The sequence below is a fragment of the Lynx rufus genome, unplaced genomic scaffold, assembly GCF_022079265.1.
Source record: "Lynx rufus isolate CCGP_SWC_20201006 ecotype Redwood Valley unplaced genomic scaffold, mLynRuf1.p SCAF_2, whole genome shotgun sequence".
NCBI classification, from domain to species: domain Eukaryota; kingdom Metazoa; phylum Chordata; class Mammalia; order Carnivora; family Felidae; genus Lynx; species Lynx rufus.
Window position 1 is genome coordinate 50,718,902 of NW_025814834.1, and position 27,672 is coordinate 50,746,573.

Genomic DNA, 27,672 nt, shown 5'->3' on the forward strand with positions numbered 1-27,672 from the left:
GCAGAGGAGAGGAAAGCATTAGAAGCCTGTGCCCCTGTGCAGCCATCTATTATCAGCTGAAGATGTGGCAGATACAGAAGGGGAAATCAGGCTGCAGGGTCTTTATCTGACCTTCACTGTTTCTATCTATTTTAGGTTAGAAAAGGTTTTAGAAGTTAGGGCTATTTCATGCAGCATATCATAAATTCTGGGAGAGGTATGCAAAACTGTGAAGGCAGAATTCAGAAATGGTGTCCTGTGACCATTTTCTCCTCTTTCTCTAATTGTTCAAAAGGTTTATGGTGTTAAATCTGACTGTCAACAGTCTATAAAAATAATTTATATTTCTAGTGATGACAGAAATTTCATGAAATCATGAATCTCAGATTGGAGAGTTCTCAGAAATAATCTATCCAATTTAAATAACATCAGATAAGAAGACATACAACAGAAAACAATAAACAACAATCTTGTGCGTGTATTCTAATATAATCTTTGCTAGCAATCTACCAAGAATAATTGGCCAGGAGTTCTGATTTGAGCAGGACATACCCAGTTTTGATCATCTTTATGTTCCCACTGTGTGAATTGTATTCCCTGAAAGTTCTTATGTTGAAGCCCTAACCGGCAGTGTGATGGCATTGTGAAATGGGGCCTTTGGGAGGTAATTAGGATTAGAGGTCATAAGAGTGGAGCCCTCATGTGGGATTAGTAGCCTTAAAGGAAGAGAAAGAGATAGAAGGCAGTGTCTGCAAGCCAAGGACAAGGCTCTCACCAAGAACCAAATCAGCTAGCACCTTGACCTTGGACTTCTCAGCCTCCAGAACTGTAAGAAATAAATGTTAAGCCACCCAGTGTATAGCAACCCACCCAGACTAATAAAGTGCCCAGGTGGTAAAATAACTTGCTTAACCAAAAAGTAACCAAAATCACCAAAAATAATTTAAATTATTTCCCAAAGTTACCTTAATTGTTCCTAGACAGAAACAGTATCATATGAAGGCACGGTATATGTTATCTCTTTTCCTTGAGTACCACATTTAACTCATAAACAAGCTCCATTAACTCTATCACCAAATAGATATATAATAAATCTGACCACTTTTTTCCATTCCACTAAAGCCACCGTTTATCCAGATGGTGTAGTAGCCTCCCAGCATATCTCCCAGCTTCCTCTCTTGGCCTCTCACAAGCCATTCTCCTCACAGAAGCCAGACTGATCTTTTAAAAATATAACACACTCTCCTGTTTAAAAACCCCAATGTCTTTTCATTGCACTTAAAATAAAACCCAAACAAGAGCTCCTGGATAGCTCAGTCAGTTAAGCTCCTGACTCTTGGTTTCGTCACAGGTCATGATCTCACAGTTCGTAAGTTCAAGCTTCGTAAGTTCAAGCCCCCACATCTGGCTCTGAGCTGGTGGTGTGGAGCCTGCTTAGGATTCTCTCTCTCCCACTCTCTCTGCCCCTCCCATGATTGTGCTCTCTCTCAAAATAAATTTTAAAAACTTTTAAAAATAAATAAATAAGACCCAAACAATTTCAAGCAGTTTACAAACCCCTACACTAGACTAAGATCACCTATCCAGTCTGGTCTCATATCACTCTCCCCTTCAACTTCACTATTTCCCCAACCTGCCCATCAAGCACACTGTTGGATCTTTACCTGGCTGGTATCTCCTCAGTATAAATGTCAGCTTTTCTGAGAGATTTTTGTGACCACAGAGCATAAAATAAGCACCCTATCATTCTCTATTACACCAGTCTGCTTAAATTCTGCAGAGTACTTGTTGTTGGCCAATATTTTGCTTACCTTCTTCCTTATTTATTGAATGTAAGCTCCATGAAAGCCAGAATTTACTTGTATTATTCATAGATACATGCCAGCTCCTAAAGTAGAGCCTGGCACAGTTACTCACATACATTTTTAAATGAATAAATAAATAAATTAGATAATTTGAGAACACTAAAGAGGTCTACCTACAAAAACGTATTCCTTTCATCTTCCACAGTACCAGAAATTTCTATAATTAGAGTCATTTCTATTAAATTCTAATTGAAAATATCTATTAAAATTGAAAGCAGGTAAGTAGAATGATCTACAAAAGTGTAATTACTCATTAAAATTTTCATATATTAGTTTGTTTTTTAACCCTAGATAAAAACATTGCTTCAACAGAACGGGTTCTAAGAGTTTTTAAAAAGGGTGGAATTTGGAAGTTACTCCCAAGAAAGAGGAAGTAGCATAATGGGAAGGCCTTGAGCAGCTAGAAAACATCATGGAGGGAAATGAGCGACATGTCCACCTTAGAAAAACCTTTGTGTAGTCTTGCTCTAAGGAAAGTGCATGTACTGAATAATGAAGGTAACCTAGGAACTCCTAATTTTATATCTCATTTTTCTCTCAAGCATTGAAGTACTTCCCTCACCATGTTCTCAACAACCATATACCATTTCTGTGAATCAGGCAGGTTGTATCATCCGTCCAAATCCACCAACCAGGGAAATTAGGACTCTTTGCCACATGGTTACTCGCTGGTGAATCTGAGATTAGGCCACAGCTCTAATGACCAATCCATTCTTCTACACTGCCCCTTTTGAAGGCCTAGATCAGAATATTCTCACTAAAAATTCTATGAGCTGATAAGATCATATTCCATGAGTAACATGAGAGGCATGAGGGGTGGCATTTGGAGGGAAGCATATTATAGGGATAAAACTATTGTAGAAAATATCAGTAACCCCATAATTAATCTCTTACCCTGCTCCATATACCTCTATAATGTTGCTTACATATTTACATCATCTAATTTCACTTTGCTTTGTTATTCATTCATTAAACATTCAGCAAATATTTATTGAGCATGTGTGAGGTGATAGGCAGTATGCTAAGTGCCTGGGACACATGAGAGAACAAAATAGATTCCCTTTCTTTATGTTACCTTATTATACAGAAATTGCAAGGTTTACCAATTCCTTAATAGCCAAACACATTTTTATGTTCAAGTACATGGTCTCTCCCCTTAGGATATTCCCTATCCCCACTCCATGGCCTAATGAATATTTGCTGAAGTTTTGGAATTGGATGGAATGGGACAGATCATAATGAAATGCAATGTGTTCTGACCCCACATCCTACACCCAGGTTATGTCTGTCTTATACTCTTCAGGGCTTAAGTAGAGGCAAGGAAGAATGGCAAATGTAGCAAACAACTGAAAGTATGTCAGTGTTTCTCAAAGTAAGATCTTTAGACCATAAGCATCAGAATCATCTAGGATATTTGTTAAAAGTTAAAATTCTAGAACAGGAACGCAGATCTAGGAGGAAATCTCCCAAGGATGTCTGCAGGCATCCTGGAGATGGTTCAGCACATTCAAGTTTGAAAAACGCTGCTTTAGGCCTCATGTTAGAGCCAGAGACAATAAAACAATGTGCACTACTTGTTCTGAGGGTGCCAAATCACTCATAAATTATTTATTTTTGTATCTCTTCAGTTGACTCAAGTTCAATTGCTGGTACTTGGTAGACAAATGACAAAAATGCAGCTACTTTAGATAAGGTCCTGAAGTTGAGATGTTATCTGAAGCTTATTAGGCATCTGATTGAGCCATTGGCTTTTGTGGAAGGTCTGCAAAGGGCAGACAGCATTCCTGTAAAACTATCCAGTGACGACTGACTTTGGTTCTTTTATTTGATCTGAATAATTAACTCAAATAAAGGCAGCTTTTTGGTCTAAATGGCCATTGACAATTATTCCATTTTCTGCTTGACTTTAATGCTGAAGAGTTGGCTGACTGGTGCCAAGTAAATATATTATCACTTTTAATACTATAATTCCAATTATCATAAATTTAATTGTGAAATAAGAACTGCATTTTCTTGAAAGGAGCATTTTTTTTCAAGTGAAGGTAACTTGCATTATCATAATTCTATCTCAATATCCTTGTACTGATTTTTTTTAATGTAATGTATCGCCCTTTCAAACTATTTGTAATCTCATCAAGGCATTTGTCTAATGAAATACTTTAAATTACTTTCCCAGACAATGTCAGAACATAATGACATCAAAATGACCCTATCATGTAGTCCCACTGGATTTTTTATTGAAATCTTTCATTGGAGTGTATTGAAAAATAAAAAGGAAGGGTGCTCCCACAGATTGAAGTATAAATCTCATGATACTCTATTAAGCACAAGTTCCTGTCCTTTAAACATTTTTTAAAAGATGTTGTGTTGTGGTCTATTATGGTCATTTATTCAAAGCTGGGTATTTTAAAACTCCAAATTTATTTCCCTTGCCAATGAAGAAACGACTCACAGGCACTGAAAACCCTGTTTTTACTACCCAAATACTAGTGTTTGTTTTGAATCCAGACATAGATTCAAATTCACCTGTATTTTACAGATAGATCTCCTTAATACACTACTTAATTTTATCACTTCTTGTATTACAAGAGATATATAAACCCAGCCCACCACCCAAATAAAATGACTTTAGGAAGAAAGCGTGGTACTGTCTCTGTAACTTCCATACTCACAGTTCATACCCAGTCCCTCTATAGGCTTACTGTCCTATCCTACTCAATGGTTTACTCTCAGCCTTCTTCCCAAAGAGGTTTCCAATAGGTCAGGAGGGTCAAGGACACATAATTAAGCACTGTACAAGGAAAGGAGCAAAGGCATGAGAGAAATCTACAACAGGCAAAAGAGCAGTAAAGGATTATACCTTACTAGGATTCAATCAGTTCAGTCAGAAGATAGAAAGAAGGTTGTCCCGCTCCTCCTATTCCCATATTTATGAACAGATACCATCAGGATACTTTTGTAAAGGGTGTGCACGGACTCTAAAACTAGAAAAGCTGAAAGTAGCATATGCCTAGGTCAGATGATTTAAGCGGTGTGTTTTGGGTTTTGTTTTTGTTTTTGTCTTTGTTTGGATATTCTGGTTGAAGGGAAGGGGAGAACTGGCAGATTTAGGAAATAAAAATTCAAGATACCAGCTAAATTTGAATTTAGTATTTAAAACTATGAAAACTTTTTTTAGTGTAAGTATGTTCCTTGCAATATTGGGGTCACACTCAAACTGAAATAGTACTCACTGTTTATCCAGAGTTCTAGTTTAACTGAGCATCCTGTATTATTTCTATAGGAAGAGTCCTTCCAGGTCTGAGAGATCTCAAGCCTCCAAATGCTCTCTGGAAGACAAGACAGAAGACAATGGAGCCTATGTGAGCCTTGGAATGAAAGAACTATAGAGAAGGGCCCAAAAAAGAGTTAGCAGATGAGGTGCTGGTTCTAGGGACACAGAAAAGAAACAACAGGACAAAATACCTTCCAGAAGTCTATCCCACCTCATCAAAATAGGAGGAAGACAAAACCTGGCATTTCATCACTCAGCAAATAAATTCATTTAGTTTGGGAGAGAAATGATTGACCCAGAGGCATTAAAATATTTCAGACTAAAGAGGCCCAATCCAAAGCTGCTGCCTACTAAGGGCAGAATTGCCCCAGAATTTGTAGTTTCTCTATACACTGTCAATTTGGAACATACTTTATAATAACAAATCCATTCTAAGAAAAGTATAATTAAGTTTGACTGCTTCTCCGAAGCTTGCCAAGGTTCTGGCTGAGCAGTCAGGTGAAATATCTCTCAGGAACAAGCTTCATGAAAGATTTCCATCTTATGCAGCTACCTTCCCACCCCCACCCACCCCAGTTCTTCCTATCCAGTACCAGGAGAAATCTGCTATAGAGAAATGTACTGTTTTACTTATTTTTTTAACATTTATTCATTTCTGAGAGACAAAGAAACAGAGTGCAAGTTGGGGATGGGCAGAGAGAAAGGGAGACAGCACAGCTCTGTCAGCACAGAGACCGACTCAGGGCTTGAACCCACCAACTGTGAGATCATAACCTGAGCCGAAGTTGGATGCTTAACCTACTGAGCCACCCAGGTGGCTTATTTTATTTTTTTAATTTGCAGAATTAAAACTTTTTTTTTAAGTAGGCTTCACTCCCAGTGCAGAGCCCAATGAGGGGCTTGAACTTATGACCCAGAGATCGAGACCTGAGCTGAGATGAACAGTGCCCTAGAGATGTACCTTTTGTTTTTTAAGACCATAAATGTTCTGGGGCACCTGGGTGGCTCAGTCAGTTGGGCCTCCAACTTCAGCTTAGGTCATGATCTCGCGGTCCGTGAGGTCCATGGGTTTGAGCCCCAAATTGGGCTCTGTGCTCACAGTTCAGAGCCTGAAGCCTGTTTCAGGATTCTGTGTCCCTCTCTCTGCCCCCCACTTGTACTCTGTCTCTCTCTCTGTCAAAAATAAAACATTTAAGGGGCGCCTGGGTGGCGCAGTCGGTTAAGCGTCCGACTTCAGCCAGGTCACGATCTCGCAGTCAGGCTCTGGGCTGATGGCTCAGAGCCTGGAGCCTGTTTCCGATTCTGTGTCTCCCTCTCTCTCTGCCCCTCCCCCATTCATGCTCTGTCTCTTTCTGTCCCAAAATAAATAAACGTTGAAAAAAAAATTTTTTTTAATAAAAAAAATAAAAAAAATAAAACATTTAAAAAATAATAAAAAATAAATAAAACCATAAATGTTTATTTGAACTTATGAGATTCATGTGAAATCAATTTGAATTTTATTCAAGTTTTCCATCCTCTAGAAATATCAAGCTTTTCTGTTTGTTTCAATAATCTGTGCTAGAAGGAGTTAAATTCTCCAAAGATTCAGAACTTAATAGTCTATATGTTCAGGCAACTGATATTATGACATTCTAAACCTTTTTTTATAACTTTCTCTAAGGGAATATTTATCAACTTTGGTAAACAACAGGTTATAATAAAAAAACCTTTTTAGCAAAAGTATTATGCTGTCATTTATCATTTAATGATCTTAATGAAGACCACCTTTTATTGATTTTTCTTCTCTTATCTTACCATAGACACTTTGCCAAAACACTGTCTGGCCTTCCAAGAGTTCAAACTCAAGGGAATGTTAAATGATATTAGACTATTTTTATTCTTATACAAATAAGGAAACTTGTTATATGAGAGACATGACATTGGAGATCAATCAGAAGCCAGTCAGTAAATGGAACTGGAAAAATTAGTTATCCTTTAGGGAAAAATATTGAATCCCTATCTCACACCACAAACAAAAATCTATCACAGCTGGACTAAAGATTTAAATATAAAGAGGCAGAATTTACAGAATTTTAGAATAAAATCTAGTAGGTTATCTTCATGCCGTCAGGAAAGGGAAAGGTTATCAAACAAAACGTTAAAAGTATCCATTTTTTTTTAAAGAAAAATTTGAAAACATTAAAATTAAAAATGTTTGTTCATGAAAATAGAATTTTTTTAGGAAAACTAAAAGGAACAAGCCACAAACCAGGAGACAATTTTACAGAATATATAATGAGAAAAGAGTAATTTACAGAATATACAAGGATTTCTATAATAATAAAACTATATGAATAGGCATTTCACAGAAGAAACAAAACAGGCCAATAAAAATACGAAAATATTCTCAAAAATTCCATTATGGTAAAATTAATATTATGCTTACTATATTGGCAAAAACTTTAAAAATCTGATGGTATACAAGCATTGGAGCAAGAGGAATTCCTAAATAACAGGTATAAGTAAAATTTGTGCCATCAGTGGGAAAACATTTTAGCATTTTCCTACATATCTGATCATATGAATTTACCACAACTCAATCATTACATTCCTATTGTGTGTATTTATATAAATATAGATATAGATGTGCAGATATAGGTATACAATATAGGAGAGAAAAATATCCTTTTCCTCTACCTTTCTAATTTCTCACCTGCAACAAAAGACAGATTAACAAGAGAAAATCATGCAAATTTATTTAGTGTAAATTTCCAATGACACAGAAACCTTCATAAAGAAACAAAGACCCAAAAAGGTGGTTAAATCTGAGTGTTTTATGCTGGGTTTGATGAAGGGTGGAGTCATGGAAACATGTGAAAGGGCAAAAGAAAGAGTATAAATTAAGTGTAGTAAACTGGGGGAAAGAGCGAGGCCCATTCATTCAGATTCCTCTTGGTACCTTGCAGATAAGGATATTCCTTTCCTCCAAGTATAGGAAGAGTACCTCTCACATGAGGCATGAGGGTTTTCTGAACTGCTTCCGGGGAAGGGCTTTCCTGCACATGCCACTTCTCAGATTTTCTCAGCTTCAAATATGTAGTATGCCATGGTGCCATATTTAGGGGTAGTATGTCCTGAATCCCATCAAAACACAGCCGTGCCCTGCAGGTGCTCTTGCACACGTTCAGCCGGAGACATTCAAAAGTGGTAATAACAGCAGTGTTTATGCAGCAAAGAAACTGATTTTTATAAACCCAAGTGTCCAAACCCAAGAGAATAAATCAGAGAACACTCACACTATGAAACATTATTTAGCAGTGAAAATAAATAAATGTAAACAACACACTCAACTATCTACCAATATGCACTATATACAATAATTAATTTCATAGTCATAATATTAATTTTTTAAAAAACAAATCACAAAACACTACATATAGTATGATATCACTGAATATAGCTAAGAGTAAGAAAAATTAAAAATATATTATTTGCATTCATATATGGTAATTTTTTATAAAAGCAATTAATTGCTAAATATTATTGCTATGAAAGACAGCAAAGAAATAGAGTAAGGAGTACAAGTAGCTTCAATGTTACTGCTAATTTGCTGGTTATTAGTGGAGAGGTGAGTTCACAAGGGTTTGTTGCATTATTATGTTTCATAACTTAAATGTAAGTTATGTATTCTTTTATATGAGTCAAATATTACATGTAAATGTTTATTAAAGAATTAGAGCATTAATAGATTTTAGATGGATTGCTGATTTCCTAAGGCAAGTCGCAAGCCCAGAGTAAGTCCATCAAAAGCAAAGTTAACAGGGAAAAAAAAGAAAAGGAAGAAAGAAATCAGACTATAAGCGATTTAATTGTGCAGACTTGGAAACATTCAATTTTTTAAAGCATATTAGTCTCTTTTTCACCATCTAAATCCAATTTTCTTAAGTAGCTATAATCCAAATCCAGACCATGGCTACGTGTTAGGTGTCATTCTTAAAAGTAAGTCATCCCTTGAGAAACTGAAAACATTTATATGGCTCTTTACAGTGCTCTAGGATATTCTTCTATTGTTAAACATCCTACAACAATAAACAGGTGGTTACAACAGAATGTGCTAACTGTTGTGATAAGAAAGTTCAGACAGTGTCAGGAGCATACACCTATGGCACAAATAGAGAGGGATGTGGCACAAGGCTTTCCAGAGAAGATGGCATCTGACATGAAGTTCGAAGGACGCATAGGGTTATCATATGAATAAATGGGTGGTAGACTACTCAAGAAATCTAGTCCTTTATTCCTAAGAAACTACTGAGTATACTTTATGATCTTCAGGGGTAATTCCTGATGTGCCAGATTTTTGCCTTACAGGTAACTTGGGAATCTAATTCCCACACTAAATTCAATCCTGATATACACTGACACACTGCTCTGAAGCTATTTTAATTCCACACAAGGGTATTTAGCTTTTAGCAGTTTCTTTTCTAAATTCACTCCAAAGCATCATATCAGTTTTTAAAATCATGGAAATACAGTTTTGGAGGAGACATGAAAGATCATCTAATCCATTTCTCTTATCTTATATATACAATTCCAATAAATCCAGAGTCTCATGTGAATCAGTTTCAGAACAGTGGCATATTTAAAAGTTCAGTTAATAATCAAAGGTAAAAAAATTTTTAATTCAATTTTCACTTACTTTTCTTGAGTGTGAGCTGGACTCATTCAAAGATGAAAGCAACTATATTCTTCTTACTGCTCCCCAGTAAACTGGCTTCATGGACTCATTATTTCCCCCTTCTAGACAGAATCTGATACAGGTCCCATGGCTTTTCAGTCACTATTACATATTAAATAAGTGGAAGCTTCATTTTGGCATTTTAAAAAAACATGGACAGGTATAAAATCAAGTAAGTTTATCCAGGTCAGTGTAAAAATCAAAACTCAGTTTAGAACTTCTCTGTTCCCTCAAATCACATCCAACCCCAGTTGGGAACCCCGAGTAAGGAAGGAAGGGATATGGTAAGCCTGCCCTGCTTCCTCTCCCATATGCCACTCCCTCCAGGGTCAAAGCACAGCGAAGGAAAAAAGGTTAAGAGTACAGAAAGAAAGTGTCTCGCACAACTGCCTTAGGTAGGATCTAGGATTGGTGTCCATATATGTGGCAGATGTGCAAACCTAATCCTTTTTCTCAGGATGGAAATGAGGTGACTTTTGCAGGTACCTCAGAGACCCCCTCACTAAGGACCTTGGACAGCAAGTCAACACTCCCAGTGGCACATATAGGGCCTCTCCTCCAGCTGGCTCCCTGCTGCTATCCATTACATTCCCAGTGTTCACCTTCTCTTCTTTGGATCTCAGTATCCAATAGTCTTGGGCAGGTTAGTTTTGAAGAAGTCTCTGATTATCACCATCCATAGGCTCCATATTTGTCTCCAAGAAATCTCACTTTTGCCTCACTACTGGTGGGAGTGCAGCTTGCTTCTATTACAACCCTCATTCCTCTATGATCAGGAAGGGACAGGGTCAGCTTTCTTCAGGCATGACTCAAATATCAACCCTTGAGTCCCTCACATCCAAAAGGACACAGACAAACTTTCCACTAGATTTTAAGTAAAAGGGAAGCATCCCCCTACCCATGACCTTCGCTGGGGGCATGGTTGGTGAAGACGAATAATCCAACACACTGACAACTGTCTCCAATAAATCCTCTCTCTCAGCCTCTTCAGCCTCACCCTCTGTGATATATGGATGTGTGGTGGAGATTGCTAAGAAAATCCATTTTTGACCACCCCCTTTGCAAGTGCTACCTAGGTTGCCAAGCACCTCACTTTAGAATGTGAGAGTCCCCAAAAATGCTCTCAGCCTTTTGACCTCTCCTAAAACTTCAAGGCAAAAAGACATGGCATTGTTCCACATGAACACATAAACCACAGCCTCACTTATTCAAATTCTTATTCTATCCCCTTTCTGACAACCCCCTCCCCAAAAGAAGCTGGTGACAAAGTGGAAAAGTGGAAACAGCCATAGGGACTGAATTAAAAAGGGAGGAAGGATAAAGGAGAGAGTTTAAATTCCATTAAGACTCTATAAACAGAGGGAACACAGAGTCTGAACCTCTGTAGCTAGATACCTGGCAGTGCTCTGGTAAGAAGGGAAAATCCCCAGGAGCAGAGTGAGGTCCAGGGGTCCTCAGGCCACACAGGGAGAGGTGGTTCCCCTGCTGGGAAGATACTCCGTAGAGGCTGTGCAGTGCCCCCCCCCCAACAGGCAAAGGTGCCAGCAGATCCCAGAAAACAATCACATTCACTGGTGCTGGAACAAGGTCATTAAGGGTGAAGCCTGGTGCCAGATATGTGTTGAGATTTTCCATCATCCCTGAAACACTGCTGCTACACAATTGTGTGAACATTTTCTGGGGCTGGCACCCACTCACAGTCTCTGGGCATCGGCAGCAGCATGGTCCAACAAACGTTCCTGGGTGCAGCCAGCACCTGGCCTTTGTTCGGTGAGACCCTCCCCCAGAAGGTCTGAGAAGGACAAAACCACAATCCCTCAGAAGTGAGGGGTTGGGAAACACAGTCACATCTGAGATAAAACTCAGGAGGGAGGTGTCACCTGGCAACCTGACGGCTTGGTCACAGACAGTGTAAGAGTGGGGAATGGACAGAAGCCAGAGACAAAGGATGGGCGCACGATTGCTGATCAGGAAGAACAGAGCTCTGATACTAGAGACTGGGTAGCTGGGTGACACCATTTTCACCCGTTCTGTGCATGCGCATACACACCTACAAGAGCCACAACAATTCACTGCAGTAAGCTAAGTAGTGCCATCTAATGGAGACGAGAGCCATTACACTAAGCCCCTCCAACTGGGCCAACCTTGCTCTTCAGGAACATCACAAGTCTCTCCACCTGCTTAGTTTATGAACTATAAATTGCTTCATAGTTTGACTTCTATAGGGGAAAACAATGTAATTTCAATCTGTTCGCTGGTCCATTTATTGTATTTTCTTTTTTTCTTTTTCATTTCTTTTCTTTTTCTTGAATACAGAAAAAGAAAAAAATTATTTTTATTTCCAATTTTTATTAAAAATATTTCTTTAATGATTGATTGGGGCGCCTGGGTGGCGCAGTCAGTTAAGCGTCCAACTTCAGCCAGGTCATGATCTCGCGGTCCGTGAGTTCGAGCCCCGCGTCGGGCTCTGGGGCTGATGGCTCAGAGCCTGGAGCCTGTTTCCGATTCTGTGTCTCCCTCTCTCTCTGCCCCTCCCCCGTTCATGCTCTGTCTCTCTCTGTCCCAAAAATAAATAAAAACATTGAAAAAAAATTTTTTAAAAAATATTTCTTTAATTTTTTTTACATTTTTTTAATCTTTTGTAAACTTTTCAAAGTCTATTTTACTTCCATCTTTTCATTTTATTCTATTTCATTGTATTCATTTCTTCAAATTTTCAAACGTTTTCCTTCCCTCCTGCTTTTTTCTCTAATCTATCAAGCTCCTTTCAACGACCAGACCAAAACACACCTATGATCTAGCATCATTTATTTGATTTGTGTGTGTGTGTTATTTTTAATTTCTAATTTTAATTTTTTTTACCTTATTAATTCCTTTTCTTCCTTCAAAATCAAGAAACAAAGGAATTCACCCCAAAAGAAAGAGCAGGAAGAAACGACAGCCAGGAACTTAATCAACAGAGATACAAGCAAGATGTCTGAAGTAAAATTTAGAATCATGATAACAATACTAGCTGGGGTCGAAAATAGATTAGAATCCCTCTCTGCGGAGATAAAAGAAGTAAAAACTAGTCAGGATGAAATAAAACATGCTATAACTGACCTTCAATCTCAAATGGATGTTACAGCGGCAAGGATGGATAAGGCAGAGCAGCAAATCCATGACATAGAGGACAAACTTATGGAGAAAAATGAAGCAGAAAAAAAGAGGAAGACTAAGGCAAAAGAGCATGATTTAAGAATTAGAGAAATCAGTGACTCATTAAAAAGGAACAACATCAGAATCATAGGGGTCCCAGAAGATGAAGGGAGAAAGAAAGGGGTAGAGGGTTAGTGAGCAAATCATAGCAGAAAACTTTCCTAACCTGGGGAAAGACACAGACATCAAAATCCAGGAAGCACAGAGGAGTCCCATGAGATTCAACAAAAACCGACCATTAACAAGGCATATCATAGTCAAATTCACAAAATACTCAGGTAAGGAAACAATCAGGAAAGCAGCAAGGGAAAAACAGTCCTTAACCTACAAAGGAAGACAGATCAGGTTTACAGCAGACCTATCCACAGAAAATTGGCAGGCCAGAAAGGAGTGTCAGTATATATTCAAAGGGCTGAACTGGAAAATTATGCAGCCAAGAATTCTTTATTCAGCAAGGTTGTCATTCAAAATAGAAGGAGAGATTAAAAGTTTCCCAAACAAAAATTAATGGAATTGTGACCACTAAACCAGCCCTGCAAGAAATTTTAAGAAGGCTCTCTGAGGGGAGAAAAGACAAAAAAAATAAACACATAAATAAATACCAAAAGCAACAAAGACTAGAAAGGACCAGAGAACACCACCAGAAACTCCAACTCTACAAGAAACATAATGGCAATAAATTCCTATCTTTCAGTACTCATTCTAAATGTCAATGGACTAAACGCTCCAATCAAAAGACATAGGATAACAGAATGGCTAAGAACACAAGATCCATCTATATGCTGTTTACAAGAGACCCACTTTAGAGGTAAAGACACCTTCAGATTGAAAGTAAGGGGATGGAGAACTATTTACCATGCTATGGTTGAGGAAAGAAAGCTACAGTAGCCATACTTCTCTCGACTTTAAAATAAAGACTGTATCAAGATTTTCAGAAGGGCATTATATCATAATTAAAAGGTCTATCCACTAAGAAGACTTCACAATTGTAAACATTTATGTGCCAAATGTGAGAGCACCCAAATATATAAATCAATTAACCACAAACATAAAGAAACTCATTGATAATAATACCATAATAGTAGTGGACTTCAACACCCCACTTACAGCAATGGACAGATGATCTAAACAGGAAATCAACAGGGAAACAATGGCTTTGAATGACACACTGGAACAGATGGACTTAACAGATATATTCAGACATTTCATCCTAAAGCAGCAGAATATACATTCTTCTCCAGTGTACATGGGACATTCTCCAGAATAGATCACATACTGGGACACAAATCAGCCCTCAGAAAGTACAAAAAGATCGAGATCATACCGTGCATATTTTCAGACCACAACACTGCGAAACTCGAAATCAACCACAAGAAAAAATTTGGGAAGATAACAAATATTTGGAGACTGAAAAACATCCTACTAAAGAATGAATGGGCTAACCAAGAAGTTAAAGAGGAAATTAAAATGGACATGGAAGCCAATGAAAATGATAACACCACAGCCCAAAACCTATGGGATGCAGCAAAGGCAGTCATAAGAGGGAACTATATAGCAATCCAGGCCTTTCTAAAGAAGGAAGAAATAAATGTCTCAAATACACAACCTAACCGTACACCTTAAAGAGCTGGAAAAAGAACAGCAAATAAAACCCAAAACCAGCAGAAGACAGGAAATAATAAAGATAAGAGCAGAAATCAATGCTATTGAAACCAAAACAAAACAAAACAAAAAACAAAATAGAAAAACAAAAAAACAGTAGAACAGACCAATGAAACCAGAAACTGGTTCTTTGAAAGAATTAACAAAATTGATAAACCACTAGTCAGTTTGATCAAAAAGAAAAAGGAAAGGACCCAAATAAATAAAATCAAGAATGAAAGAGGAGAGATCACAACCAACATAGCAGAAATAAAACAATAATAAGAGAATATTATGAGCAATTATACACCAACAAAATGGGCAATCTGGAAGAAAGGGACAAATTCCTAGAAACATACAAACTACCAAAACTGAAACAGGAAGAAATATAAAATTTGAAAAGGCATATAACCAGTAAAGAAATTGAATCAGTGATCAAAAATCTCCCAAAAAAACAAGAGTCCAGAGCCAGATGGCTTTCCAGGGGAATTCTACCAAACATTTAAGGAAGACTTAACACATATTCTCTTGAAGATGTTCCAAAAAATAGAAATGGAAGGAAAACTTCCAAACTCTTTCTCTGAATCCATCATTATCTTGATTCCAAAACCAGAAAAAGACCCCACTAAAAAGGAGAACTATAGACCAATTTCCCTGATGAACATGAATGCAAAAATCCTCAACAAGATATTAGCCAACTGGATCCAACAATACATTAAAAAAAAATTATTCACCACAAACAAGTGGGATTGATACCTGGGGCGCAGGCTGGCTCAATATCTGCAAAACAATCAGTGTGATTCATCACATCAATAAAAGAAAGGACAAGAACTACATGAGCCTCTCAATAGTTGCAGAGAAAGCATTCAACAAAATACAGCATCCTTTCTTGATAAAAACCCTCAAAAAAGTAGGGATAGAAGGATTATACCTCAAGATCATAAAAGCCATACATGAATGACCCAATGCTAATATCATCCTCAATGGGCAAAAACTAACAGCTTTCCCCCTAAGGTCAGGAACAATACAGGGATCTCCACTCTCGCCAGTGTTATTCAACACAGTATTGGAAGTCTTAGCCTCAGCAATCGGGATACACAAAGAAATAAAAGGAATCCAAGCTGGTCAGGAGGAGGTCAAACTCACTCTTTGTAGATGACATGATACACTATATGCAAAACGAAAAAAAATCCACCAAAAACTGCTGGAACTGATCCACAAATTCAGCAAGGTCGCAGGATATAAAATCAATGCACAGAAATCAGTTGCATTCCTATACACCAATAATGAAGCAACAGAAAGAGAAATCAAAGAATTGATCCCATTTACAACTGCACCACAAACCATAAAATACCTAGGAATAAATCTAACCAAAGATGTTAAAAATCTGTACACTGATATAGAAAACTTATGAAAGAAATTGAAGAAGACACACAAAAATGGAAAAATATTCCATGTTCCTGGATAGGAAGAACAAATATCAATGCAATCCCTATCAAAATAACACCAGCATTCTTCACTGAGCTAGAACAAACAATCCTAAAATTTGTATAGAACCAGAAAAGACTCTGAATAGCCAAAGCAGTCTTGAAAAAGAAAGCCAATGCAGGAGGCATCACAATCCCAGACTTCAAGCTGTATTAAAAAGCTGTAATCATCAAGACAGTATGATATTGGCACAAAAACAGATACTCAGATCAACAGAACAGAATAGAGAGCCCAGAAATGGACCCACAAACGTATGGCGAACTAATCTTTGACAAACCAGGAAAGAATATCCAATGGTATAAAGACAATCTTTTCAGCAAGTGGTGCTGCAAAACTGGACAGCAACATGCAGAAAAATGAACCTGGACCACTTTCTTACACCATACACAAAAATAAACTCAAAATGGATGAAAACGCTAAATGTAAGACAGGGAAGCATCAAAATCCTCGAGAAGAAAGCAGGCAAAAACCTCTTTGACCTCAGCTGCAGCAACTTCTTACTCAATACGTCTCCAGAGGCAAGAGAAACAAAAGCAAAAATGAACTACTGGGACCTCATCAAAATAAAAAGCTTCTGCACAGTGAAAGAAACAATCAGCAAAACTAAAAGGCAACCGATGGAATGGGAGAAGATATTTGCAAATGACATATCAGATAAGGGATTAGTACCCAAAATCTATAAAGAACTGATCAAACTCAATACCCAAGAAACAGATAATCCAGTGAAGAAATGGGCAAAAGACATGAATAGACACTTCTCCAAAGAAGACATCCAGATGGCCAACAGACACATGAAAAATATCACTCATCATCAGGGAAATACAAATCAAAACCACCATGAGATACCACCTCACACCTGTCAGAATGGCTAACATTAACAACTCAGGCAGCAACAGATATTGGCAAGAATGCGGAAAAAGAGTATCTCTTTTGCACTGCTGGTGGGAATGCAAACTGGTGCAGCCACTCTGGAAAACAGTATGGAGGTTCCTCAAAGAACTAAAAATAGGGGCACCTGAGTGACTTAATTGGTTAAGCATCTGACTTCAGCTCAGGTCATGATCTCATGGTCCATGAGTTCGAGCCCCGCGCTGGACTCTGTGCTGACAGCTCGGAGCCTGGAGCCTGCTTCAGATTCTATGTCTCCCTCTCTCTCTGCCCCTCCCCTGTTCATGCTCTGTCTCTCTCTGTCTCAAAAATAAATAAACATTTAAAAAATAAAAAAAAACTAAGGTAAAAAAAACAGGTATGCTGTTTCTGAGGGACAAATGCACCCCAATGTTTACAGCAGCACTATCAACAATAGCCAAATAATGGAAAGAACCCAAATGTCCACCGATGGATGAATGGTTAAAGGAGATGTGCTATATATATATATGTATATATATATATATATACACACACACATATATATGTATATATGTATATATATATGTGTGTGTGTATATATATATATATACGTATATATATATATACGTATATATATATACGTATATATATATATACGTATATATATATATATATATACATACAATGGAATATTACTCGGCAATCAAAAAGAATGACATCTTGCCATTTGCAACTACATGGATGGAACTAGAGGGTATTATGCCAAGGGAAATTAGTCAGAGAAAGACAAACGTCATATGACTTCACTCATATGAGGACTTTAAGACACAAAACAGATGAACATAAGGGAAGGGAAACAAAAATAATATAAAAACAGGGAGGGGAACAACACATAAGAGACTCTTAAATATGGAAAACAAACAAAGGGTTACTCGAGGGGTTCTGAAAGGGGGGATGGGCTAAATGGGTAAGGAGCATTAAGGAATCTACTCCTGAAACACTGTTGCACTATATGCTAACTAACTTGGATGTAAATTTAAAAAATAAATTAAATAAAAACAATTTAGAAGCTAAAAAAAAGGAAATAAAATGTGATGGAATTTTCAAATATTCCTGGTTTGAGTGAAAACTTCTGTTAAGTACTTTGAAGCAAAATTTAGCCATACCTAAGAAGTTCAAGATCTTTAGACATAGCCATACTTAGAGGTATCTATTCTACATAAACTCTCATACGTTTGCATGAAGGCACCTGATTTCCTATTGTCTTACAGCCCACTTCACTCATTTATATTATCTGCCTGGCCTGTAGGTATTTGCAACATCTAGATATAGATTATGAGGAGAGGGAATTTATTTTTTATTATATTCACAACAAATTGTTATCTCTTAAAATAGACATTCCAAAGCTTGACCCCAAGGAAATGGGATTTGGAATTATTTCCTACATGTCTAGCATAAAAGAGTCCCAATATCAATGGCCCGTGGAGCAGCAAAATCTAGATGCTTTTAATGAGTTTTAGGTGGTAGGCTCACAAACATTTTATTTTTACAGAATTCAGGTGGGGTGCCTGGGTGGCTCAGTCGGTTAAGCATCCGACTTCGGCTCAGGTCATATCTCGCGGTCTGTGAGTTTGAGCCGATGGTCAGGCTCTGTGCTGACAGCTCAGAGCCTGCAGCCTGTTTCAGATTCTGTGTCTCCCTCTTTCTCTGACCCTCCCCCGTTCATGCTGTCTCTCCCTGTCTCAAAAATAAATAAACGTTAAAAAAAAAAAAGAATTCAGGGGTCAAATATGTTTGTAAAACTAAAAAACTATTGACTTAGGCAAATCAATGAATATTACCCCCCTGCCCCGCCCCCTGCTGAAGTACTTAGCAGAGCCTTTATGTGAAAATCTGCATGTGATTCCTCTAGAGAGAGATATACCATGTATTTTTTCTCCATGGAACATGCTCTTGGAAACAGTTTGCTAGATCTTTATCTTACCTTTTAAGACTTGATAGACATGATATTATACATGGAAAATCCGATAGACTCCACCAAAAGTCTGCTAGAACTGATACATGAATTCAGCAAAGTTGCAGGATACAAAATCAATGTACAGAAATCAGTTGCATTCTTATACACTAACAATGAAGCAACAGAAAGACAAATAAAGAAACTGATCCCATTCACAATTGCACCAAGAAGCATAAAATACCTAGGAATAAATCTAACCAAAGATGTAAAGGATCTGTATGCTGAAAACTATAGAAAGCTTATGAAGGTAATTGAAGAAGATTTAAAGAAATGGAAAGACATTCCCTGCTCATGGATTGGAAAAATAAATATTGTCAAAATGCCAATACTACCCAAAGCTATCTACACATTCAATGCAATCCCAATCAAAATTGCACCAGCATTCTTCTCGAAGCTAGAACAAGCAATCCTAAAATTCATATGGAACCACAAAAGGCCCCGAATAGCCAAAGGAATTTTGAAGAAGAAGACCAAAGCAGGAGGCATCACAATCCCAGACTTTAGCCTCTACTACAAAGCTGTCATCATCAAGACAGCATGGTATTGGCACAAAAACAGACACACAGACCAATGGAATAGAATAGAAACCCCAGAACTAGACCCACAAACGTATGGCCAACTCATCTTTGACAAAGCAGGAAAGAACATCCAATGGAAAAAAGACAGCCTCTTTAACAAATGGTGCTGGGAGAACTGGACAGCAACATGCAGAAGGTTGAAACTAGACCACTTTCTCACACCATTTACAAAAATAAACTCAAAATGGATAAAGGACCTGAATGTGAGACAGGAAACCATCAAAACCTTAGAGGAGAAAGCAGGAAAAGACCTCTCTGACCTCAGCCGTAGCAATCTCTTACTCGACACATCCCCAAAGGCAAGGGAATTAAAAGCAAAAGTGAATTACTGGGACCTTATGAAGATAAAAAGCTTCTGCACAGCAAAGGAAACAACCAACAAAACTAAAAGGCAACCAACGGAATGGGAAAAGATATTTGCAAATGACATATCGGACAAAGGGCTAGTATCTAAAATCTATAAAGAGCTCACCAAACTGCACACCCGAAAAACAAATAACCCAGTGAAGAAATGGGCAGAAAACATGAATAGACACTTCTCTAAAGAAGACATCCAGATGGCCAACAGGCACATGAAAAGATGTTCAGCGTCGCTCCTTATCAGGGAAATACAAATCAAAACCACACTCAGGTATCACCTCACGCCAGTCAGAGTGGCCAAAATGAACAAATCAGGAGACTATAGATGCTGGAGAGGATGTGGAGAAACGGGAACCCTCTTGCACTGTTGGTGGGAATGCAAATTGGTGCAGCCGCTCTGGAAAGCAGTGTGGAGGTTCCTCAGAAAATTAAAAATAGACCTACCCTATGACCCAGCAATAGCACTGCTAGGAATTTACCCAAGGGATACAGGAGTACTGATGCATAGGGGCACTTGTACCCCAATGTTCATAGCAGCACTCTCAACAATAGCCAAATTATGGAAAGAGCCTAAATGTCCATCAACTGATGAATGGATAAAGAAATTGTGGTTTATATACACAATGGAATACTACGTGGCAATGAGAAAAAATGAAATATGGCCTTTTGTAGCAACGTGGGTGGAACTGGAGAGTGTGATGCTAAGTGAAATAAGCCATACAGAGAAAGACAGATACCATATGGTTTCACTCTTATGTGGATCCTGAGAAACTTAACAGGAACCCATGGGGGAGGGGAAGGAAAAAAAAAAAAAAAAAGGACGTTAGAGTGGGAGAGAGCCAAAGCATAAGAGACTGTTAAAAACTGAGAACAAACTGAGGGTTGATGGGGGGTGGGAGGGAGGGGAGGGTGGGTGATGGGTATTGAGGAGGGCACCTTTTGGGATGAGCACTGGGTGTTGTATGGAAACCAATTTGTCAATAAATTTCATATATAAAAAAAAAAAAAAGACTTGATAAAGTGTAAGCCAACCTATGCATATAGAATAATCATGTATTTAGGTAGAATGATCTGTCCACATGGTTTTTACAGAATAACTATGATCTCTTCTGTTAGTTCTCTATTGCTGCCAAGACAAATTACCGCTGTTAGCGGTGTGTTAAAACCACCTATTATCTCACAGTTTTGGTGGGTTAGAAGTCAGGGTACAGTGTAGCTCAACTGGTTTTCTGCTTAGAATCCCACAGGCCAAAGTCAAGGCTTTCAATCCTTTCCAAAGTCTCTGGGCATAAATCCTCTTACAAGTTTATTCAGGGTATTGGCAGATTTCAGTGCCATGGAATCCCCATTTCCTTCTTTCAGTCTGTCAGTAGGTCACATTGTATAGTAAATTTCCTTAATTGCCAACTAGTGTGTAGTCCTAAGATCAGCAATACCGGCATCACTTGGGAACTTGTTAGAAATGCAAATTCTCAGCCTCTTTCATAGATCTACTGAATCAAAATCTCATAGGGAGGGGATGGGACCTAGCAATTTGTATTTCAATGTTTGAAAACCACTACTCCAAGATCACAGACTAACTTCATACATGACATATCTTTAAAATATATTTTTCTTGGGGCACCTGGGTGGCTCAGTCGGTTAAGCATCTGACTTCAGCTCAGGTCATGATCTCACAGTTCATAAGTTCGAGCCCCATGTTGGGCTCTGTGCTGACAGTTCAGAGGCTGGAGCCTGCTTTGCATTCTGTGTCTCCCTCTCTCTTCCCCTCCCCCACTTGCACTCTGCATCTTTCTCTCTCTCAAAAATAAACAAACATTAAAAAAAGTTTTAAATAAATAAAATATATTTTTCTAAGTGTTAGAGACTGAATTGTGTCCCCTGAAAATCCATATATTGAAACCCTAACCCCCAGTACCTCAGAATGTGACTGGATTTAGAGATAGGGCCTTTAAAGAAGTGATTAAGTTAAAATAAGAGTCAGAGTGGGCCCTAATTCAATATGATTGGTATCCTTAAAAGAAAAAGTAGAAACACCAGGGATGCATACCCACAGAGCAAAGGCCATGTGAGGACATAGCAAGAGGGTGGCCATCTGCAAGCCAAACAGAAGGACCACAGGAGAAACCAACACTGCCATCACCTTGATCTTGGACTTTCAGCCTCTAAAACTGTGAGAAAATATCTTTCTGTTTTTTAAGGCACCCAATCTGTGAGACTTTTGTTATGACAGCCCTACCAGATTAATACAGAAAGTAAAATATATATTATTTTTAAATAGCCACATCAATTCTGCACTCCACTATTTGGATGATTTTTACCCTGATCTATATTATTCTAGTTTCTTGTCTTCATTTGGCCGAGACCCCTTTCCAACATAGGCCCAACTAACTGTTCTCGTGCCAATACCCAACTCTGCCCTGCCCCTCAGTGCCTCTCCAGTCCCACATTGCCTGCAAATGCCCAACCACAGATCCATCCAACCAGCACCTTCTCTGCTTCTCTGTCACTGTGCTGCTTATTATGAATTAGAAATATTAGCCTCTGTATTTCTCCATTTTGGGCCCCTTAAGATGGCCTCTCTGTTTTCTCCCTGACCCACACTATTTGTGTGTTGAGTGGGGAAAAAAATCTGTATTTGAAACCAAATATTTGATGTACCAACAGCAAAGCTAATGAAAACTTTCCAGAAGATAGGAAACAGTACAGGAAACTTTACATAACAGAGAACATGGATATGAATTCAGGGATTTCTCAAATCAGACTTCATTTTGAACCATGCAAATAACTGAACATTTGCATCTGCTGAGAAGGAGAGTCGACAAATTTATTGACATGAACTGAACAGCTAAGCTAGTAAGGTGAGGACACGCTGTGAATTCTGTGAAAAAGTTTACATTTCAATGCCACTGAAATGTCAAGGATAATTGAACAACTTACTCTGGTTTTTCTTAAGCTCAATTTTTAAAGTTAATATTAGTTCTAAAAGCCAAAATGAAAGGACAAATATACACAAAATTAAGAGGAAGATGAGAAAAATAAATGATTCCCTCAAAGGATGAAATTATAAAATAAGATTTACTAAAAGGTCATGAGATTATTTAATAAAATACAATTCTGACACAGCCGTGGGGGAGGGGATTTTAAGTGTTCTCCCTTCAAAAATGAGAAGATCTTAACTCCTGGAAACCACTTGTAGATTTCACTGCTTAAAAAGAAAAAAAAATTCATACTAATTCAGGCATGTTTAAGTAGGTTGACAGAGATAGAGCTTAGTTTATTACTTTAAGCCGCATCCATCCTACTGTTGGCTTCTGGGGGGAAATTAGGTAGAACATTTGCTATATGGAAAAGAAAACTATTTTCTGAATAGTCAGTTACCTTGTACTCAGTATATGACATTTGGATGTATGTTGATCCAAACTTATAAAACCATTTTTGATAAAAAGAATAGCAAACTTCTACCATAGTATTTGCTATCTAGAAAGTTGATGGCTTAGTAATTAAATGGAAGATGCTACCTTTACACTTCCAGAATTTCTTTCATTCACTAATCTATTTTATTGATCAATGCAACAAGCTTTACTGTATGCCTACTGTGCACCTCTGAGCAGCTGCTGCAATCAAGAGCCCCAATCAAGCCGGTAAAACAGGTAAACAGTTAACTGACAGTCCAATAGGACCAGGACCTTTACATCAGGCATGGATCAAGTTTTACAGAGCATGGGACAATTAAGCATTTATAAAAGTGGAACTTGCGAATAGATGTAAAGAAAATTTCTGCCCCACCCCCAAGTCTTCCACCTGGGGTAGAAACTACACTGCAAACAGTTCAGAGCTAAGAACAAAAAGAAGTGTATGATTTACTTTCTAAACCCAAAGAAAAGCAAAATAAGTACTTTCTCCATAAAGTTTTCAAAGTAGTAACATTCCAAAGGATTGTTATGGCAAAACACAGCGCCTTCTCCCAATTCTGCCATCTGTACAGAGTTTATGAGTTATCAGTTTTCACCTACCCACCTCTCTCTCTCTTCCTTTGGGGATGGGTCTTCTTGTCCCCCATCCCCAAGCTTCAAAGCCACAAGCCTGCAAACAGACCTCATCCTGTAAGAACATGTGAAAATTCTAAATGTAAAGCTACAAGCCAGAGTATAGTCCACAAAGATATTCTGCAATTCCACTGCTTAGCCTACATGGATGTCTAAGTCTTCCTCAAGGCAAGTGGGGCTTAAACCATCTGTTAACATTCTATGAAGGCTACCCACTGAAATAGGGAGAGTCCAGTTATAAGGTTTCCCACCAAAAAGATAAAAAGTGGCTAAAGCTAGGAAAAAATACCCATACTGGAGGGAATGTCGATGCAGATTCCCCAGAAGAACTAACAAATATGATAATGAGGGAGCCAACACTGACAGGCCAAAGGCATAGAGGGAGACAGTGGACAGCTGGTGTTGGGTAAAGAAACAATAATGCCCAAAGGAAGAAGGGATCACAATTGCCATGACCAGTCATGGTCATTCATAAAAGCAGACATTAATATACATGCACCTGCAGCTTCTGCAGCTGTATGAACGTAGTGACCTGAGAGGAGAGATGGGGCCAAGTTCAGACACCAGCCTTCCTTTGGTCAGTGGAACTCTGCAGCTGTGTGGGAACTCTGCCCAAATCCTGGGAAAGGGGCTTTGAAACAGACACAGTATCCCAAGTTGATTGAAATGAAACCGGTTTAAACTAGAAGTGACTGGCAAGGGGAGGAGAGGTCTGAGATAGAAAAGCAAATATGAAAAATATTTCACACTTGAACATCACTATTGAAACTCTTAAATCGTATGTATGGCAATAATCATAATTCTCAAAAACTTAAATTTGTATATCACATTTGATTTTTCAAAGAAACTTAACACATTTGTATTTCATTTTATCATCTTTATTAATCTATGGTGGAGGAAGAGCAATTGAGCTCATATCTGTTTGAAGACTGGAATTTGCCAACATCACACAGATAGCATACTGCAGAAGTGAAACTAGGACTCAGTTTCACTTCAAATGGTTACCATTTTAAAGTGGCTTTAAAAGAGTAATGTTGATCTCATGGCCTGGAATTTCTTTAAAAAGTTGTTACTAGCAGAATGTGTAAAGTTTACCCCACTTGTCTTTAAGTAATGGACTCTACCTATAAGTTCTACTTATCCACTGGTGCCTGTGTGCTTGTTAATAATGTTTTATGCCCTCTACAATAGTGGGAAACCATGTTTATATATTAGAAAATGGCACAAAACATACTGATTAACTGTGACAGAAACTGACCAGAGGCAAATTATCTCTCAGAAGATAAAATCATTAAATCCACATCATCTCTGAAAATTAGCATGACTTTAAAATTTCAGACACTAACCAAAGAAATTATGATAATTTCCCAAATTTGAATTTATCTCCTTTGAGAAGGAAAGTAGTTGAAACTACTTCTAAGAAGGTCCTTCAGGACCCTGAAGCTTAGCAAGTATATTTCCTCCTTCAAGGTCACTGCTAAATACTCCCTCCACTAATTAGCACTGTAACTTCACATTTGAAAAATTATCTGTTTGACCTGACTTAGCTTGTTAGTTATGTCTGTTAAGTGAATCAATAAAATGTGAATCATTCTAAGTGCTCATTAATTCTTGGAAGAGTGAATGAATGAATGAATATTCTGAGACTTTTCATATGTGAAGAGCTCTGCAATCATTTGTCAATCTGGGAAGAATAAATGTGTAATTTTGTTATCTATGATTATTAATCAAATATATTTGTCATAAAGTCATTATGACCAAAAACAGCTGAAATAAAGCAAGACACCTATTCATTTGGTTGGTAAGAAGGACAAAAATATTCTCAGAAACATTCAGACTCTACGTCCTGTCTCACTGGTTCAGAGGATGTCATCTCCTCAACCGAAGCCAATCACTGGCAAAGACAATGGAGTTACCATAAAACTGATCAGCACTAATCAAATTTCATTCCAGAGTGAGGATTAGCCACCCTGACTTAATTCTATCATGATATTCCAGCTGAGTAACTAGCTGGAAGGCTGGACTTAGACCTTAGTTCCATGGGCAAGAACCACTACACCCTAGTTAGTCTCTGAAGCATGAATTAGTTGACGAGGTAGCTATTTCAAACTTCAAGGAGTGCTTTTTGGAGAAGGTAATATTTAAGCTAAATTCTGAATGATTAGACAGAGCCACTAGAGATCAGGGGATGATCATTACAGGTACAGCAGTGTTTTGCAAAGGACCTAAAGAAGGACCAGGATTAGCATGTAAAAAAGAAACAAAAAAAACCCATCTGATTTTTAAAAAAAGTAGTGGGCAAGGAGTACAAAAGTGTGAGTTGTAGTTGGTGAGTTAGGCAGTTTCCAGGTTATATAAAACAAGGTAAAGAATTTGGGTTTTATTCCAGAAGCATTGAGAAGCTACTAGTGAAGAGGATTTTTTTTTTTTTTTTTTTTTGAGATAGAGAGACAGCAGGGGAAGGGCAGAAAGAGAGGGAGAGAGAGAGTGAATCCCAAGTCAGCTTTGCACTCTCAGTGCAGAGCCCGACACAGGGCTCAAACTCAGAAACTGCGAGATCATGACCTGAGCCAAAATTAAGAGTTAGGCTCAGCTTAACCAACTGAGCGACCCAGGTGTCCCTAGTGAAGAGGATTTTAAACAGAGAAGGGATATAGTAGGATTTATGTTTTTAAAAATAATCACTATGGATGGTAAGAGGTCCAGGGCGGAAGAGGGGAGACCAGTTAGAAGGGTACTGCCGTAGTCTAAGACAGTTGCACAAATGGAGAGAATGGGGTTAATTCAGGATATACTCTGGAGGTAAAATAGGCAAGTCTTGAAGAATGGACAAGAAGGAAGGGGTCAGAAAAATCTAAGATAACTCCTAGATTTGGGGTTTAAGCAAGTAAGTGGCTGCAGGTGCCATTTACTGACATAAAGAAGCCTGGGGAAAGAGCAGTAGATGGATTGAGGGGATAGAGAATCAAGAGGGTTTGGTTTTATCCTGCTTAATTCACTAACTTTCTAAATAACCAGGCAGATATGTCAAGCAGGAAACTGAATATATGAATATAAAGATCCAGCAAAAAGTAAGCATCAATAATATAGTGTTGATAGTCATGAAGGTCCCAAACTGGCCAGGTGTCATTTGGAGTACAGACATGAGATAGCAAAGAAATTGAGATTTCAAATGTCCTATGGTAAAACCACTGAAAGATTTTCTTTTGAATGAGTGCTCTGACATTTGTTTTCTATCTCATTTTTGTATTCATTATCCAGGAAACCAGTATAAAATATGATGTCATGATTTGAGTTTTTCTAAAAAAATAATAATAATAGCAAATAATAAGAGTAGTCTGGTTTTATAGAATCAGTGAATGAAGAAATATGTCTATAACAAATAAAATCACTGGCAATACTTTCATTGTTAAATACAAAGTGTGAGGAATATATCATGTGAATGAAAATTATATGTTTGTATAATATTTTACATGCCTTGAATTTAGAAATTTCAAGTTTAGAGAGGAAACTATAATCCAGAATCTTTTTTTCTTTGCACATACCAAAGGGCTTGTTGCAAGATTCATTTAGTGCTTTATTCTGACATGTTCAAGAGGCTAGATAGTAAAGGTTAAACAGGGTAACGACTAGTAAATGACAATGTGAGAACAAGAA